Raw genomic sequence first — 12,644 nt, 5'->3', positions numbered from 1 at the left:
CGGGTTCGGGAGACATGCAGACATGACCGAGACGCCTCTCCGGTCAATAACCAACAGCGGGATCTGGATACCCATGTTGGCTCCCACATGTTCCACGATGATCTCATCGGATGAACCACGATGTCGAGGATTCAATCAATCCCGTATACAATTCCCTTTGTCAATCGGTACGTTACTTGCCCGAGATTCGATCGTCGGTATCCCAATATCTTGTTCAATCTCGTTACCGGCAAGTCACTTTACTCGTACCGTAATGCATGATCCCGCGGCTAACTCCTTAGTCTCATTGAGCTCATTATGATGATGCATTACCGAGTGGGCCCAGAGATACCTCTCCGTCATACGGAGTGACAAATCCCAGTCTCGATCCGTGCCAACTCAACAGACACTTTCGGAGATACCCGTAGTGTACCTTTATAGTCACCCAGTTACGTCGTGACGTTTGGTACACCCAAAGCACTCCTACGGTATCCGGGAGTTGCACGATCTCATGGTCTAAGGAAACGATACTTGACATTGGAAAAGCTCTAGCAAACGAACTACACGATCTTTTGTGCTATGCTTAGGATTGGGTCTTGTCCATCACATCATTCTCCTAATGATGTGATCCCGTTATCAATGACATCCAATGTCCATAGTCAGGAAACCATGACTATCTGTTGATCAACGAGCTAGTCAACTAGAGGCTTACTAGGGACACGTTGTGGTCTATGTATTCACACATGTATTACGATTTCCGGATAACACAATTATAGCATGAACAATAGACAATTATCATGAACAAGGAAATATAATAATAACCATTTATTATTGCCTCTAGGGCATATTTCCAACACTTGTGATGTAGGTGATGAAATTCCTCCTCAAGCCATAAGAAGAATGGGTGTTGGTTTTATCCTACCCATTGAGGAACCCCTTGTGGCCGAAGGAGAAGGACAATGCTCTACTCAGGTGGAGCCATCACCAACCCAAGGCCCACACGCTTCCGAAGAACAAAGTGAAGGCCCTCAACCTCATGAACAAGACCAAGGGTAAGATCAAGCTCAAGACGGTGGTGACACACCTAGTGATGCCCAAGGTCAAGTTCTTTCCTCCGAGCAAGTTCAAGATCAAGAACAAGCTCAAGACGGCGCTCAAGATGATCAAGTAACCGCTCCTCAACTCACCACCGAGGAGGAATTGGAGCGTCGTGCCGCCAAGATTGCTTCCAAGCTCTCCACCAAGGGCCATCTCATGAAGAATGTGCTTGGAAGCATTCAAAAGGGGGTAAGCACTCGTAGACAATTGGCAAACTATTGTGAACATCACGCGTTTGTCTCTTGTGTGGAACCCCATAAGGTATATGAAGCTCTCGAAGATCCAGATTGGCTCAATGCCATGCATGAATAACTCAACAACTTCGAGTACAACAAGGTGTGGAGATTAGTGCCAAGGCCAACGGAAAACCACAATGTCATTGGAACCAAGTGGATATTCAAGAACAAGCAAGATGCTCATGGGACCATCATCCGCAACAAGGCACGATTGGTGGCACAAGGCTACTCCCAAGTCGAGGGTATCGACTACGGTGAAACCTTTGCTCCCATTGCTCGCCTTGAATCTATTCGTTTGTTGATTGCTTATGCTTCTCATCACAAATTTAAGTTGCAACAAATGGATGTGAAGAGTGCTTTTCTTAATGGTCCTATTAATGAGTTGGTTTATGTCAAGCAACCCCCCGGGTTCGAGGATCCCTACTTTCCCGATCATGTGTATCAACTCGATAAGGCACTCTATGGCCTTAAACAAGCCCCTCGTGCGTGGTATGACCACCTTACCGAGTTGTTACAAGATCGTGGGTTTGAAGTTGGGCTAATCGACCCCACTCTTTTTACTAAGAAGGTCAAAGGGGAGTTGTTTGTGTGCCAACTATATGTCGATGACATTATCTTTGGTTCCCCTAACAAAGCTTTCAATGAGGAATTTGCCGCACTCATGACCTCAAAGTTCAAGATGTCTTCCATGGGAGAGTTGGAGTCCTTTCTCGGTTTCGAAGTAAAGCAAAGAAGAGAAGGAACCTTCATCAACCAAGCCAAATACACTCAAGACATGCTCAAGAGATTCAAGCTAAGTGATGTCAAGCCGGCGTCCACTCCAATGCCCACCAAGTGCCAACTTGACATCGATCCCAATGGTAAAGCGGTGGATCAAAAGGTATATCGCTCCATGATTGGTTCATTACTTTACCTTTGTGCATCTAGACTGGATATCATGTTGAGTGTGGGAATTTGTGCACGTTTTCAAGCCGCACCTAAGGAAAGCCACTTTGTGGTGGTCAAGCGAATCTTTCGATATTTGGCTCATACCCCAAACTTTGGCTTATGGTACCCAAGAGGAGCAAACTTCAAGCTTGTAGGGTATTCGGACTCCAATTGGGCGGGAGACAAAGTGGATAGGAAGTCCACTTCCGGAGGGTGCCAATTCCTTGGTTGCTCTTTGGTAAGTTGGTCTTCTAAAAAGCAAAGTTGTGTGTCTCTCTTGTCCACCGAAGCGGAGTATGTGGTGGCCGGGAGTTGTTGTGCACAACTCTTATGGATGAGGCAAACTTTAAAGGATTATGGTGTCATTTGTGACAAAGTGCCTCTTTGGTGTGACAATGAAAGTGCCATCAAGATTTCTCTCAACCCGGTGCAACACTTCAAGACGAAGCATATTGAGATTCGGTATCACTTCATCCGGGATCATATTAGGCGAGGGGAGATCGAGCTCAACTATGTCAACACTCATGATAACCTTGAAGATATTTTCACGAAGCCGTTGGATGAAGCAAGATTTCGCGAGTTAAGGCATGAGCTAAATATCATTGATTCGAGCAATGTTGCTTGAACACTTGCACTCCCCACCATACTCGACTTGTTATCTTGTTTAGGTGTAGGCATGGACATAGGGGGAGTGTTGTTATCTTAATGAACTCTCCCTCCCCTTATTATGCATAAATTGATCAACTCTTTCACATTAGCCATTTTTGATGGTACTTGTGCTTCAAAGACGAGTTTTGGTCATGGGCCCAAGGATAATTCTTCGCGGTGCCATACCAATTGACTCAAACATAGGTGGCCTCGGCCACCGCCCTCTCTTGTAGAGGTGTGTGGTTCTTGTCCTCTTGCTGGTGCTTTTGTTGCTTTGTGTTTGCTCTCTCTTCTTGCCGTTTGTTTTTCTTTTTCTTTTGAGCTAAGCCTTTGTGTCTATTCTTTGGAGTATTGGCTGGGCGGTACTACCGCTGGTGGTGCGCGGTACTACCGCTTATGTTGACAAGCGGTACTACCGCCCACCCGAGCGGTACTATCGCTGGGGGGCGGGATCAGGGGGTAATGTCGGGGCAGGGGGAGATTTCTCCTCCCCCATACCCATTCTCACCGCCCCTTCGTCCCTCTCCCTCTCTCCAGTGACTCCTCGCCACGGGAGGGCTCCGGCGGGCCGCCGTCTCCGGGCCATCCCTCTCCATTCCCTTCGGTGGAGTCGATCCCCACCTCGTCCTCTTGCCATGGATGCCGGTATTGCCCTCGTTCCTTCTCTCTTTTTGTCTAGTTCTCAGATCTAGCGTTTTTGGGGCAATAGTGGTTGCATCTCTAGATTTTTGGGTAAATCTTAGCTTGAGTAGTTTGGAGAAGGCGTCTAGACTATGTGGATTAAGTTTTGGTAGGATTATTTTTGAATTTGGCAGTTCGGTAGTGCCGGATCTGACCACGGCAGTAGGAACCGCCGGTTCCCAGTCTTGCGCGGTACTACCGCTCCCGCTGGGCGGTACTACCGCTTGGGAAGTACTGCCGCCTATGGCCAGCGGTACTACCGTTGCCTGCCAGATTCCATCATTCCCCTACCTCTGTTTGATCCATGTGTTTTGTTTGGAGGCTTACGCTTTTTCTTTCGTGTTGGTTTTTCTGTTCGTGTGTTTGGTTCCAGGTGGTGAACGTCCTGAGGAGCAAGTCCGTCGTGTCAACCCCGGTCGTGCAACATCAAAGCGCTACCGCACCTCTGAGTTAGTAGGTGCGTCCTCAAGTGCGGCTCCTCCACCTCAACATCAGAAGAAACTTGCCAACAGGCCCAAGCCAAGGGGCAAGACTGTGACTGAGTTGTCTGCTAAGGAGTTTTGGGAAAGACGTCGCCGCAACCCCTATGCGGAAGACCAAGAACCCAACTTTGTCAACCGCCCGTTCTGGAACCGCTTTCAGTTTGCCATCTACTTTGATGTGATCAAGGCCAAGAAGAATCTCTATGTTGATGTTCGCTCCATCAACACGGATGCCATGGAAAAGGATCCTAAATACTTTGGTGAAGCTCTTCAGATGTGTACTCAGCTCAACATTCTTAGAATCATGCAGTTCAACAAGGACTTTGATGCAGATTTGGTGGCTCAGTTCTATGCTACTGTCCATCTTGGAACTGATGAAGAAAGGACTCTGACCTAGATGACAAATGGCAAGTTACTGTCTGTCAAGTGGAAGGCCTTCATGGAGTTACTTCATGTGGAAGATCGCGGGCTTGAGACTCCTGTCGGCTTTCGCCCTCACCGCAACGTCAACTCCACTCACAAGCAAGCCCTCTGGCCCTACTGCACTATGAAGGTTCACCCTGTGACTAAGAAGGAAACCTATGAGTTGTCTACCTACCTGGACATCCTTCATCGTGTCTTTCGAGAGACCCTCTTTCCTCGCATCGGGAATCTGGATATGGTCCACTCCTATCTCGTGGATATGCTTCTCTTCTGCCAGCATGAGAAGGAAGCAAACACTGGCGAGTCCCTGGACATTTCTCATGTTATGTGGTCTGAACTTCTCACTGCCATTTCTGAGCGCAAGTGCCCGATCTATGGTCCGTTTATCATGCTGCTCATTGAGAAGGCCTGGGCACGTGTCCATCCCCAGGTGATGCTGGAAACTGGAGAATTGGTCTCTCATGAGATCAAGCGTATGAGGAAGAAGGACAGTTGGGGCGTCCCAGCCCCTAAATCTGGGGGTCCATCTACTGCTGCTGACATGGAGACCGAGGATGGGACTGGGGCCGATGATGACGATGAGGATTATGAGCCTTCTGGGACAGAGCCCTCTTGGGCAAAGAAGATCAAACGCAAGATGAAGAAGCTCTTCTGCTTGGAGTCTCGTGGTCAGTACATGACTCATGTGGCTAAGAAGAAGGCCAGGGGCGTCACAAGGAGCTCATGCGTCATCTAGGTGCGACCGTTGTCAGTGGGTCTGAGGGCCAGATCACTGAGGAAGAGGAGTGGATTCAGCAGCACTGTCCGTGGACCGATTCCGACACCGAGCAGTTTCCGACTGAGGATGGCAGTGCAGATGACCCTGCTGGGATGTGATGAGAGAGCTCCTCAGTTTGCCTTCACCTGGAGCCGTAGCGTCGCTCTTTGCCCTTTTGGTGTCTCGATGCCAAAGGGGAAGAGAGCTTAGGGATTTGCTTTATGGTGTGCTTTATGGTGTCGACGTTTTCTGTGTTGTGTCGTTGTGTTTTCTCGCGATTTGCCTTGTTTGGTTGTGTGCCAGTGAGACCTAAGTTCCAGATATATGGTGTAAGACATATGCTACCTTATCTTTATCTATGTCTTTCTAGTACTTTGGTATCTTATGAGTTGCTTGTCTATCATGTTATATTACCTGCTCTCATGTATCCTATGCTTAGGTTGTTGGACTATAAAATATAGGGGGAGTGTTGATCCTAATGTGTGTGTCCTACATTCCAAAGGCACTACCAACTAGGTGCACACATTCAGGGGGAGCCCGTCTATATTTTGTAGTTCTAAGTTTCTTTACTTTCATGATATATCCTTGTGCAAATCCCTGGTTGTCATCAATCCACCAAAAAGGGGGAGATTGTTAAGGCATATCTCTCTAGATGTAGTTTTGGTGATTGATGACAACATGCTTGCGGACTAATCGTGTGCTTTGAGCATTTCAGAGATTCATCATTTGGCACGAGACGATTTCTTTCCCCTCGGAGTGTCATTCAAGACGGTGTAGCTCTTTCGCTTCTTTTGGTGGATTAGTTTTGTAGGAGTCACCGTACTATCAAGAGGGGGTCCGCTTTGGTAAGGCTAGGGTGGAATCAACACGTACACATCCTCTTTACACCCTCTGAGCCTTTCCGCTTCATTGGAGTTTTCTTTCCTCTCTCTTTGGGCTGAGTCTGGTCCCAGCGGTAGTACCGCGGTACCCAGCGGTAGTACCGCTTAGGGGTCACAAGCGGCAGTACCGCTCCGCAGCGATAGTACCGCTGGTGGGTCCTCAGCAGTAGTACCGCTACGGTACCAGGCCCCTACCGCGTCGACTCGAGGGGTCTTTTTTCGTGTCGGATTGTGCGGTACTTCGCAGCTGCAGTAGAGCGGCAGTACCGCTCTTAAGCGGTAGTACCGCCCTACCACCGCGGCAGTACCGCCCATGTCCGTATCTCCCATGCCCTCCAATCTCCACGGTAGTACCGCCGTGGGTGCGGTAGTACCGCTGGTCTCAGCGGTAGTACCGCTGCCTTATGCGGTAGTACCGCCCTCTGCGGGGCTGTTGTGGGGGGTAACGGTTGGATTGTTCCCCCCACTATATAAAGAGGTCTTCTTCCCCATAGTTGACCTACCTCTTCCCCCAAAAGCTCCATTTTTGCCCGATCTCTCTCCCTAGCCAATCAAACTTGTTGATTTGCTCGGGATTGGTTGAGAAGGCCCCGATCTACACTTCCACCAAGAGAAATTTGATTCCCCCCACTTATCCCTAGCGGATCTTGTTACTCTTGGGTGTTTGAGCACCCTAGATGGTTGAGGTCACCGCGGAGCCATAGTCCATTGTGGTGAAGCTTTGTGGTGTCGTTGGGAGCCTCCAATTAAGTTGTGGAGATTGCCCCAACCTTGTTTGTAAAGGTCCGGTCGCCGCCTTCAAGGGCACCAATAGTGGAATCACGGCATCTCGCATTGTGTGAGGGCGTGAGGAGAATACGGTGGCCCTAGTGGCTTCTTGGGGAGCATTGTGCCTCCACGCCGCTCCAACGGAGACGTACTTCCCCTCAAAAGGAAGGAACTTCGGTAACACATCCTCGTCTTCACCGGCTCCACTCTTGGTTATCTCTTTCCTTTACTTTCGCAAGCTTACTTGTGTTAAATCCCTTGCTTGCTTGTGTGCTTGTTGTCATTGCATCATATAGGTTGCTCACTTAGTTGCATATCTAGACAACCTACTTTGATGCAAAGTTTAAATTGGTAAAGAAAAGCTAAAAATTGTTAGTTGCCTATTCACCCCCCCCCCCCCCTCTAGTCAACTATATCGATCCTTTCATATGTGGCATAAAGCACCATGTTCAAGTAGGGATTACAGCGGGGTGCGGGAGAGTGGACCGCGTAAAATAGATGAGGATGGTGATGTTGATGAAGACGATCACCGCGGCGATGATTCCCCTCCCGATGGCACTCCGGCGCCACCGAGAGAGAGGAGGAGAGGTTCTCCCCCTTGTGCTTCCTCCTCCATGGCCTCCCCCTGGATGGGGAGAGGTTCTCCCTCTGTTCCTTGGCCTTCATGGCGATGATGGCCCCTCCGGGATCCTCCTCCATGGCCTCCGGTGATGATGCCCCCTCCGGCAGGGTGCCAAAGAGGGCCTAGATTGATTTCTCATGGCTACAGAGGCTTGCGGCAGCGGAACTTCCGATCTAGGTTAATTTCTGGGGGTTTCTGTATTTATAGGAATTTTTGGCGTTGGTTTCACGTCAGGGGGGTCTCCGAGTCGTCCACGAGGCAGGGGCCCACGCCCAGGGGGGTGGGCGCGCCCCCCACCCTCGTGGACAGCCCGGAACTCTTCTGGCCCAACTCTTTTTCTCCAGGGGCTTCTTTTGGTCCATAAAAAATCAACAAAAATTGGCACGTCAATTGGACTCCGTTTGATATTCCTTTTCTGTAAAACTCAAAAACAAGGAAAAAACAGAAACTGGCACTGGGCTCTATGTTAATAGGTTAGTCCCAAAAATCATATAAAATAGCATATAAATGCATATAAAACATATAAGATGGATAATATAATAGCATGAATACTTCATAAATTATAGATACGTTGGAGACGTATCAGTATGCACATCAATAAAAAACCGAAACACGATGGTTCGGTTATGGGTCGGCAGAAAATTTGGAGGGATAGGATCGATGCCCATAACAGATTGATGAGGCACTATTTCATGGAGAATCCCACATACCCAGAGTCGTACTTTCGTCGCCGGTTTAGGATGAGCACCGAGTTGTTCAGGCGCATTGCAGAGAAACTAGCGAGCCATGACCGGTTTTTCAGCAAAGGAGGAATGCCGCCAGAGAGCTCGGGCATAGCACCTTTCAGAAGTGACAGCTGCTTTGCGTATGTTGGCATACGGTATCAGAAAATGCTTTGGTACATCATGCACGCTTGTGTGATCATGCATAACATGATCATCGAGAATGAGCGTGGCCAAGATGTAGACTACTCTCAGTATGAGCTCTTGGGACATCCCGTGCGAGTGCGACGGAGGGCTGAAAGGGTGGCCCGTTTTGTTGCCTCCTATCATGCCATTCGACGTCCCGCAACGCATAATGATCTTCAGAAGGATCTCATTGAGGAGTGGTGGGCATGGAATGGACGACAAAGAGCATCATGATTTGTGCGTTCGATATTGTATTGTTGAACTATTTGTTCTGTTTATTGCACTATTTGTTGTATTGAACGATAAATTGTTTGTTTGAGTTGTAATAACGAAATTGAACTATTTATTTTGATTTATTTTTGTTTGTGTTTGATCTTTTTTCTTCTGTTTTGGAATGCATATGTTGTTTGTGCAAGAGTCGCGCGCGCTGCATTTTTGCGCACTGCTGGAGCTGCAAACGCGCTGCATTTTAGCGCGACTGCTGGAGCCAGCGCTGCCCGTCGCGCCAAATCAGGCGATGGGCGCGCGGCAAAGTAGTTTTTAGCGTGCGGCGCGTTCGGCGGCTGTTGGAGATGCTCTTAGCAGATAGGCAACCGGCAGTCTTAGCAGATAGGCCGAAAGTGCCTATCTGAGCCCGAGCTGAGATGTGCTCGTTATCCTGGTCGCCCGCTCCCTCTTAGATTCGCACTCCACGAGGTATTTCCCTGCGCGTATTCAAAGCAGTATATGCATCTTTATTCCCGGGCATGGCCCACCAACCTAACACATTAATGTGACGTCGGTCGTCACGCTAGCGCCGGCTCAGATGGCTGCCAACGGCCTGGGCTGTGGCCCAGACTTCTGTTCCAATGCCTGCTACCTTCGCTGACCCATTTACTGCCATCCGTCTCCCCACCGAACAACCTTCCTCTTCAAGATTCGTCTTGTGTCTTTTCATCTAGCAACCAGATCAAGCTGGATAGACCATCGTGTTATTTTTTATCTGCGCTACCAGACCCCATCATCATGTTAATTTTGATTCCCCAAGCTACTTAACTCCCATCTCAAAGATCGCTCACATCGTCCACCGTAGCAGGTCTCAGTATTGTGTAACATACATTGCATCTGAATCACAAACTACAGGGCTCCTGAATGCATGCAAAATTACCATCAATCACCTATAACCCTTCCATTTTCAGATGCATGTTCAGTACTCAGAAAACACATAACACTTTCAAACTGTAAACAGTGCCAATGTATGAAAAACAACTAGCATTACAAACTGGATTGAACAACCATAATCCATACATTGTGCATCATGATCTCGATTCCATTGCGCAGCTAAATTCAGAAGCAAGCATCCAACAAGACTCATACATGAACTAACTACAAAGCACTCCCCATAAATCATAACTCATAACCAATTGTACAGCAACCTTCGAATTAGTAACAACATGCTCCAAGCTGGATAGATCATCATCCATTCATAACCGTACACTACTTAAGAACAGCATCAACTACTTGTCTGAATGTTCTGAACCCCAAGGGGACGTCAATACACGTATGACAGCATCACTCCTAATCGCTCAACAACAAATATTCAGCAATGCATACTGATTTGATTGATTTAGGGAAACACACCTCTTAGCCCAACCAGGTGCCTGTAGGACTGTAGGAACTTCATATTCCCGGTGGACATCTCGGACACCTGCGGAGACGCCTTTCATCTCACACCTTTTGCCATGTCTTCCTCACAACCTGCTTGTCCGCGCTCATGGCTAGTCCCGCCGATTGCTCGGCAGCCGGTACCAAACAAACCACCGTGAACGCTGCCGGTTCCATCGGGGTTGCTGCGCTCTCATCCAATTCCTCCAGAAAGGGGAATCTGCAACCCTCCATTGCAAGAAAAAAAAAGCAAGCAATCAACAAATCGTGAATTGAAACACCCTGCTTCTAAAAACGATACTGATGTTACCTGCTCATGGGTCGCATCAGCAACTCCATCACTGCCAATGGAGTCGCCCCTCTCCACCCCTGTCGTCTCAGCAATTCGACCCTTTTGACCAAAAACGAGTAATAGATCCTCGAAGTATCAACATAACCGAAATTAATTCTCTCCATCTACACAAACCTGAAAGCGAACCTCCTGTGCCATGGAACAGCTTCCGTAGTTGTGCTCCTCAGGGTCTTCTGCTATGTACTAATCATTGTCTTTGGACAGCAACAACATGATGAGAGCAAGGACCTTGAAACGACACGACATAGTGTTGTCAAACCCTGCCTTTCCCTGCAAAAAAACACGAAAAAAGATAGAACATTTCAGCTACAGCTCCTGCACAAAATTATTTGAAATACTAACAAGTGTCAAATCCTTATTCCCATACTGCACAGCCGCAAACAATTTCCTGCATGCATTTTGTCCTCTCCACATTTAGCCTACTTTTGCCGTATCTAATGCCAAATCATTTATCCACAAATATAGGTTATAGAAGTCGTATGCTTCACCCAGAGAATCAAAGGTTGTACCCAAAGTTGGCACTATGACATTGTCCCCAAGATTGTCGGCAAAACCATGGATAGCCTTCTCCAAAGCAGTAGTCCGGTTAGGACATGGCATCCTTACTGGGACAGCAGCACCTACTCTCACCCTGCAACCACCCACAAACAGATATGAGTTTCATGTATAGTTTCACACAAAGCGCTCGCAAAAATTTCCAAGCACGCAACACATCAGTTTTTTGCAGTGTCACCGTGCTCGAACAGTAACAATTTCGTTTCATCTATGCTACTTTCAGTTCAGCTGCACAATCAACTCCGGAACGACACACAGATCCTTCCGTTTCCTACAATTTTCTGCTTTTGACATGCTACAGCGTCCTTTCGCATCAATTCAGCGGCTACGTGTTCATTCCTTCAAACCACAAATCATGCAATGTCCATTACAATGTCTGCTCAGGCATCCCTGCTTAACTTACACTAGTTATGAATTTCACCAAATTTCATTAACAGTTCAGTCAAGCCTGCACCTATATTTACAAGGAGACACGCCTGTAACTTTTCCTAGAAGTTCAGGCAATACAAACATAGCAATTTATCCTTTCAATTTTTTTGCATGATCACACTATTTCAAATCATGCCATCATAGTTGGTTCCCACAAATTTTGTGGATCTGCAGAACTACCATACCTTCTTTTCCAGCCAGGAGCTCTAGGGTCGATCTATTCAATTGACTGCTCCGACGCTCTCGGCCCCTTCCGCCGCATGGATCTGGCCGTCCGCACTTACTTCCACCATAGCTGCCAGCGGCTCCTCAGCCGGCCACGCCACTAGGTAGTGCAGCGGCTGCATCAGAATATCGCTGTCATTTGCTTGTTCCAGCACGGCTGTCCTACACAGCCAAATTGGCCACAGAAGGTTTCATCTCAGCAAGCACCATCCAAAATCACGTGCCAGAAAATACAAAGGGGACATATTGCGCACCTCTTAATCGGCGTCCACCGGTTCCGTTCGCCCGGTCGCCCGCGAGAATCGCAGCAGAGCTCCGCCGCTTTGGCAAGTGACTAATCCAGGCGACGTAGGTAGGAGACGACCCTCAGTGAGCTCACCATCCCTGTCTGTAACTGGAAAGCAAGTTTCCTGGGCCATGGATCGGGAAGAACATGCCGTCATGGGCGGCATCGGGCTGCGGAAGAAGTTCGGGTACTCTAGCAGGGTGTCATCGTTGAAGTCCTGCACACGCTTAATGAAGCCGAACTTGACGCTGATCGCCGCCTGCGAGCGTCTCGAGGAGGAGAGGTTGGAGCGTAGACGCAGCAGCCTAGCACTTTGCCGGGGTGCTTTCACCACACCGAGCAGGCGCTGCCGGAGAGGCCGCGATGCAGGGGCTGGTGGTGGCGGGGTGCCCAGGATCGAGGATAAAAGCAGCGTCGCAACTTTACTGATGAAACCCCGCTGCTCGTCCATGTGGAGCTCTGAGACCCTAGAGGCGATCGCCGCCACGAGCCCCGATCCAGACAGGTTTGCCTCTGCCAAAGCCCGTCTCGCGCGTCTCGCGGGAGAGGATTGAGCCTGTGTGTGCGCAGAGCCCATCTGAGTTTGCGTCGCCATTGCAGCACCAGGGCCGAACACCACCTCTGGGCCCGAAGCCCAGCTCGGCTCCTGTCTCACGCTAGTGAACCGATATGGCAGCCAGCAAGGGTTTGGGTTTGCTGAAAGCGATGCCGGCGCCCCACCGTCCAGCCACCGCGAGCTGCAA

Source organism: Triticum aestivum, chromosome 3D (assembly GCF_018294505.1).
Source record: "Triticum aestivum cultivar Chinese Spring chromosome 3D, IWGSC CS RefSeq v2.1, whole genome shotgun sequence".
Classification (NCBI taxonomy): Eukaryota; Viridiplantae; Streptophyta; class Magnoliopsida; order Poales; family Poaceae; genus Triticum; species Triticum aestivum.
Note: the sequence above shows the minus strand (reverse complement) of the source record.